We start from the raw sequence: 7,824 nt of genomic DNA on the forward strand, positions 1-7,824 counted from the left end.
GCAACATAAGAATTATAGGTATTCAAGAAGGAGAAGAGAAAGAGAATTGAGCAGAAAGTGTGTTCAAAGAAATAATACCAGAGAACTTGCCAAACCTAGGGAAAGAGAGGGAAATCTGTGTGGAAGAGTCTTCCAGATCTCATAGATTTGTCAATGTAAAAAGACCTACTGCAAGGTATATAGTAGTAAAACTGGAAAAAGTGAATGACAAAGAAAGAATACTAAGGGCAGCAAGGCAGAAGAAAATAACCTTAAAAGGAATCCCTATCAGGCTTTCAGCAGATTTCTCTGCAGAAACCTTACAAGCTAGGAGAGAATGGAACAACATAGTCAAATCTTTAGAAGACAAAAATCTTCAGGAAGAATACTCTGTCCAGCAAAAATATCCTTCAGATATGAGGGAGAAATTAAAACTTTCCCAGGCAAGCAAAAGCTAAGGGACTTTGTAGCTACAAGACTATCCCTACAAGAAATCCTCAAGAAGGCACTCACCTAAAAAAAAAAAGAAAAGAAAAAGGGAGAAAGGGTACACAGAGTAAGGAGATAAATAGGTAGAACCAGAATAAGATAGCAAACATTCAACTACAGCATTAAGCTAGAGGGAAGGAAAACACCAAAAACAAAGATAATCCTGTGATTTTAACTACAAACTCACCTCACAAGATGCAATAAGATATGAGAAAAACAACTTAGGAGGGGAGGAGGAACGGGACTGAATTGGTTTAGACTAAGGAAATAAGAGGCCATCAGGAAATGCACTATCTTATACATGAGATTCTGAATACAAACCTCAGGGTAACCACTAAACAAAAAACCAGAAGAGAGAAACAAAGAATAAATAATGAGAAAACAAAGAAACACATGATAAAAAAACTACATGATTCAATGGGTAGACTAAAACACACAGGACGAGAAACAAAGGAAATGCAGGGAAACCAGAAAATGAGTGATAAAATGACAGCATTAAGCCCTCATACATCAATAATCACCCTAAACGTACATGGACTGAATTCTCCAGTAAAAAGACACAGTGGCGAGATGGATTAAGGAACAAGATCGAACAATATGCTGCCTCCAGGAAACACATCTCAGCTGCAATGACAAACACAGGCTCAGAGTGAAAGGGTGGAAGATGATACTCCATGCTAATAGCAAACGAAAGAAACCAGGTGTCACAATACTTATGTCAGGCAAAGCAGACTTCAAGATAAGACAGGTAAGGAGAGACAAAGAGGGGCAGTATATAATGATCGAAGGGACACTCCATCAAGAAGAAATAATCCTTCTGAATATCTATGCACCCAACACAGGAACACCAAAGTTCATAAAGCAACTATTAACAAACCTAAAAGAAAATATTAATAATAATACAATAATAGTAGAGAACCTCAGCACTCCACTCACATCAATGGATAGATCATCCAGGCAGAAAATCAACAAGGAAACAGTGAAATTAAATGAAAAGCTAAACCAGTTGGACTTAATAGACATATATAGAACACTCCATCCAAAAATGGCAGAATACACATTCTTCTCAAGTGCACACAGAACATTCTCAAGGATAGACCATATTTTGGGAAACAAAGCAAGCCTCAATAAATTTAATAAAATTGAAATAATAACAAGCATCTTTTCTGATCATAATGCTATAAAGCTAGAAATTAATTACAAGAAGAAAGCTGAGAAACGGACAAAGATGTGGAGACTAAACAACATGCTATTGAACAAGCAATGGATCATTGAAGAAATTAAAGGAGAAATCAAAAAATATCCGGAGACAAGTGAAAATGATAACATACTATACCAACTCATATGGGATGCAGCAAAAGCCATATTAAGAGGGAAATTCATCACAATACAGGCACACCTTAATAAACAAGAAAAATTCCAAATAAGCAATCTCAAATTACACCTAACTGAATTAGAAAAAGAAAAACAAACAAAGCCCAAAGTCAGCAGAAGGAGAAAAATAATAAAAATCAGAGCAGAAATTAATTCTATTGAAACAAAAAAGGCAGTAGAAAGGATCAATGAAACAAAGAGCTGGTTCTTTGAGAAGAGAAGAAAATTTGACAAACCTTTAGCCAGGCTTACAAAGAAAAAAAGAGAGAAAGCTCAGATAAATAAAATCAGAAATGAAAGAGGAGAAATAACAGACGCCACAGAAATACAATGGATCATAAGAGAATATTATGAAAAACTGTATGCCAACAAAACAGATAATCTAGAGGAAATGGATAAATTCTTAGACTCTTACAACCTCCCAAAGCTGAATCAAGAAGAAACAGACAATCTGAAAAGACCAATCACAAGGAAAGAGATTGAAACAGTAAAAAAAAAATATCCCAAAGAATAAAACCCCAGGACCAGATGGCTTCCCTGGGGAATTCTACCAAACTTCAGAGAGGATTTAATACCTATCCTTCTCAAGCTATTCCAAAAAATTAGGGAGGATGGCATACTTCCTAACACATTCTATAATGCCAACATCACTCTGATACCAAAGCCTGACAAGGACAGCACAGAAAAGGAAAACTATAGGCCAATATTGTTGATGAACATAGGTGCAAAAATCTTCAACAAAATTTTGGCAACCCAAATTCAGCAATACATCAAAAAGATCATACATCATGATCAAGTGAGATTTATACCAGGGACACAAGGATGGTTTAAAATCTGCAAATCAATCAACGTGATACACCACGTCAACAAATTGAGGAATAAAAACCACATGATCATCTCATTAGATGCAGAGAAAGCATTTGACAAGATCTAACAGCCATTTATGATAAAACTCTTAACAAAATGGGGATAGAAGGAAATTACCTCAACATAATAAAGGCCATATATGACAAATCCACAGCCAAAATCATACTCAATGGGCCAAAACTGAACGCCATACCCCTGAGAACAGGAAGAAGACAAGGACGCCCACTATCACTACTCTTATTAACATAGTACTGGAGGTTTTGGCCAGAGCAAATAGGCAAGAGAAAGGAATAAAAGGAATCCAAATAGGGAGTGAAGAAGTGAAACTCTCGTTGTTTGCAGACAACATGATCTTATATATAGAAAACCCCAAAGAATCCAAGGGAAAACTAATAGAAGTAATTAAAAACTACAGTGAAGTTGCAGGGTATCAACTTACAAAAATCAGTTGCTTTTCTATACTCCAGTAACAAACTTACAGAAAGAGAACTCAAGAATACAATTCCATTTGCATTCACAACTAAAAGAATAAAGTACCTAGGAATAAATTTAACCAAGGAGGCGAAGGACTTATACAATGAAAACTATAAGACATTACTGAAAGAAATTGATAATGATATAAAGAGATGGAAAGAGATTCCTCGCTCATGGATTGGCAGAATAAACATAGTTAAAATATCCGTACTACCCAAAGCAATCTACTGATTCAATGCAATCCCAATCAGAATCCCAATGACATTCTTCATAGAAATAGAGCAAAGAATCCTAAAATTTATATGGGGCAACCAAAGACCCCAAATTGTTAAGGCAATCCTGAGAAAAAAGAACAAAGCTACAGGTATCACAGTCCCTGACTTTAAAATGTGCTACAAAGCAATAGTGATAAAAAAAAAAAAAAGGCATGGTACTGGTACAAAAACAAGCACACAGATCAATGGAACAGAACTGAAAGCCCAGAAATAAAACTGCACATCTACAGACAGCTAATCTTCAACAAAGGTCCCAAGAGCATACAATGGAGAAAAGATAGTCTCTTCAATAAATGGTGTTGGGAAAACTGGACAGCCACATGCAAAAGAATGAAGTAGACCATTATCTCAAGCCATACACAAAAATAAACTCAAACTGGATCAAAGACTTGAAGATATGTCCTGAAACTATAAAACTCCTGGAAGATAATATAGGTAGTACACTCTTTGACATCGAACTAAAAAGGATCTTTTTGAATACCGTGTCTTCACAGATAAGGGAAAAAAAAGAAAAAATAAACAAGTGGGAGTTCATCAGACTAAAGAGCTTCTGCAAGGCAAAAGAAATGAGCATCAAAACAAAGAGACAATCCACCAATTGGGAGAAAATATTTGCAAATCATATATTTGACAAGGGGTTAATCTCCGTAACGTTTAAGGGACTCACACAACTGAACAATGCAAAAAAAAAAAAAAATCCAATCAAAAAATTGGCAGAGGATATGAGCAGATATTTTTCTAAAGAAGATATACAGATGGTCAATAAACACAGGAAAAGATGTTCAACATCACTAATCATCAGGGAAATGCAAATCAAAACTACACTAAGATACCACTTTACGCCTGTTAAAGTGACTATAAAAACTAAGACTAAAAATAAGAAATATTGGAAAGGGTGTGGAGAAAAGGGAACTCTCATACACTGCTGGTGGGAATGCAAACTGGTGCAGCCACTATGGAAACCAGTATGGAGATTCCTCAAAAAGCTAAAAATAGAACTACCATATGACCCAGGGTAGTTCTATTTCTATCCCAGTACTGGGTATCTACTCAAATAATTTGAAATCAACAATCCAAAGTAATATATGCACCTCTATGTTCGTTGCAGCACTATTCACAATACCAAAGACATGGAAACAATCTAAGTGCCCATTCACTGATGGTTGGATAAAGAAGATGTGGCATATATATATATATACATACCATGGAATACTACTCAGCCATAAAAAAGACAAATTCATCCCATTTGCAATAACATGGAAGGACCTGGAGAGAATTATGCTAAACGAAATAGGTCAGACTGAGAAAGACAAACACCAGATGATTTCACTCATATGTGGAATATAAACAAACATGTGGACAAAGAAAACAGTTCAGTGGTTACCAGGGGAAGCGGGGTGGGGGGTTGACACAGGGAGTGAAGGAGAGCACTTATGTGATGACAGACAAGAAATAAAGTACAAGTGAAATCTCACATTGATGTAAACTATTATGAACTCAATAAAATAAAAACACATACACACAAACAAACCAAGCTGATTGATACAGAGAACAGATTGGTGGTTGCCAGAGATCGAAGGGAGGGTGGGTGGGCAAAATGAGTGAGGAGGGTCCAGAGGTACAAAATTCCACTTATAAGATAAATAAGTCATGGGGATGTAATGTAAAGCTTGGTGACTATAGTTAATAATACTGCATTGCATATTTGAAAATTGCTAAGAAAATAAATCTTAAAAGTTCTCATCACAAGAAAAAAAATTGTGTAACTATAAATGATGACGAACATTAACCAGACTTATTGTGGTGATAATTTTGCAATATATACAAATATTGAGCCATTATGGTGTATACCTGAAATTAATATAATGTTATATGTTAATTATTCCTCAATAAAAATATTAACAGCTTAAAACATCACACATTTGTTATCCCACAGTTTCTGTGTATCAGGAGTCTAGTATGCTTTGACTGGGACTTCTGCTTAGTATTTTACAAGGCTGAAGTCAAGGTATTGGTCAGCTGTGTCCACATCTGGACTTAATCAGGGAAATATCCACCCCCAAACTCCCTCGGGAGCTTTGTTGAAAGTATCTTTTTCCCACTGATCCACAGTGCAGCTTTGTCATGAATTAGATTTCTATATATATGGACTGTTATTTTGTTCCTTTTTTCTATTTTTATCCCTGTGCCATTGCCACAAGGTTTATCATAACTTCAAAACATTCATGACATCTAGTTAGAGAAGTCTTCTCCCCTTGTTTTTCCTCTTTTGGACTGTGTCTACTTTTGTTGGTGTTTTGATAGTCTATATAACTATTAACATTAACCTGTAAAGTTTTATTTTAAACAATTGGGGCCTTTGTTTGGAATTGTATTGAATTTGCATGTCAGTTTGGGCATTTATCAGTTTGTTAGTGCTGCCATAACAAAATACCACAGATTGGGTGGCTTAAACAGCAGGCATTTATTTTTTCACAGTTCAGGAGGCTCGAAGTCCAAGATCAAGGTGTTGCAGGTTTGGTTTCTTCCAATGCCTCTCTCCTTGGCTTGTAGTTGGCTGCCTATTCATTGTGTCCTCATGTGGTCATCCCTTGGTCTGTGTTGTCTGTGTCCTCTTCTAACAAAGTCACCAGTTATATTGGATTATGACCCATCCACATGATCTCATTTTACCTTCATTACCCCTTTAAAAGCCCTGTCTCCAAATACAGTCACATTCTGAGATACTGGTAGTTAGGATTTGAACATATGAATTTGGGGAGGACACAATTCAGCTCACAACAGGGGAGCACTGACATTTTTCCAATATTGAATCTTCCAACCCATAAACACAATACATCCATCTCTCTATTACTTTTGTAATCTTTAATGCTTTTCAGCAAAATTTATCATTCTCCACAGAGGTCTTGAAAATTATGTTGAATATTCTCAATTTACTTCCCTAGATTCTCTCTCCTTCCTTCTACACTATGGTGCACATTCTAGAAGGCTGACATCTACGGCCTCCGTCAAAGGGCTCCCTTGCCTTCCGGCCTCTGAATCTGTTTGGCCAATGGGAAGCATGGGCAGGAGATCTGAGTAGATATTCATTCTCTCACTTCTTGCCCACTGCTGGGCTGATGATGGTTGGCCACAGCTCTGCTCCTCTCTTGAGTCTTGCAGCTCTTGTCCAGTAGCTTTTTCCTGAACCCATAGTTCTGTGAATTCATGTTCAGACAACTGCTCCCTTTCAGTTGTCCATTCAGATCGATGGTTAGCTTTCCATTTTCTCCCTGGATTTCTTCACCATTCCCTGTTGGCTGCTTTTAATCCTGACCTTATCTTAGTAAATGATCCATTCATTAAATTCTCCTCAATTTCTACATTTCAGTGTGTTAGCTTTTTCCTCCTGGGAAACAGAACCTGTCAGATTTATTCTCAAGTATTTTTTATCTTTTGATGCTATTTTATATGGCACATTTAAAAATCACATTTTCTGTTTGTTGCTAGTGTATAGAAATGCAATTGCTTTCACTACACTTTTTAAAAAATCCAGCAACTTTGCTAAACTCTTATTAATTGCAGTAATTTATATTAGACCTTAGAAATGTTTTTCTTTATATATGATCTCCATAAATAATCTTTAAATAATCACAGATTTGTAACTTTCTTTGCAACATTTATGCCTTTTGGGGTTATCTAAACATCTAGCACGATGCTGTACTGGAGGGATGGTAGTAATCATTCCTATCTCATACCTGACCTAATAGGAAATTCTTTCAGTGTTTCATCATTAGGTGTGATGTTTCTTTCAGATATTCTATCAGGTTAAGGAGGTCCCATCTATTTCTAGTATTTAAGAGTTTTTATCATGAATGACTGAATCCTGAACTCTATCTAAAATTTTTTACACATACATTGATATCATTTTTTCTCATTAGTCTTTTCATGTGGTTAACTAGATTAATCGCATTAATCTATCTTCTAATATTAAACTGTCTTTGAAGCCCACACAACTGATAGTGATACATAATACTCTTAGAGCTCAGCATCCAAATGAGCAGGAAGTATATAATCTTTAGAGACAAGGTAGTTATAAGTTATATACTTACCTACACACAATGAGCAACAAATATACATATGTTAAAACTTTACTAATTGTGTCTTTTATGTATTTATCTCCATAGGTAATACAGTTATTTATTTAACCAGTAAACAATCATTTGTTGAGCATTCACTAAATGCCGTTCACTCTTCTAGTACTGGAGTATAAAGATGCCAAAGCCACAGCCATTGCCATACTTTAAGTGGGTGAGTGGTGTGTGGCATGTGTGTGTGTTTGTGTGTTGTACCACACGGTGAGGCTGGCCCAGAGAGGGAGTAGAAC

The sequence above is a fragment of the Equus asinus genome, chromosome 22, assembly GCF_041296235.1.
Source record: "Equus asinus isolate D_3611 breed Donkey chromosome 22, EquAss-T2T_v2, whole genome shotgun sequence".
In the NCBI taxonomy this organism is placed as follows: Eukaryota; Metazoa; Chordata; class Mammalia; order Perissodactyla; family Equidae; genus Equus; species Equus asinus.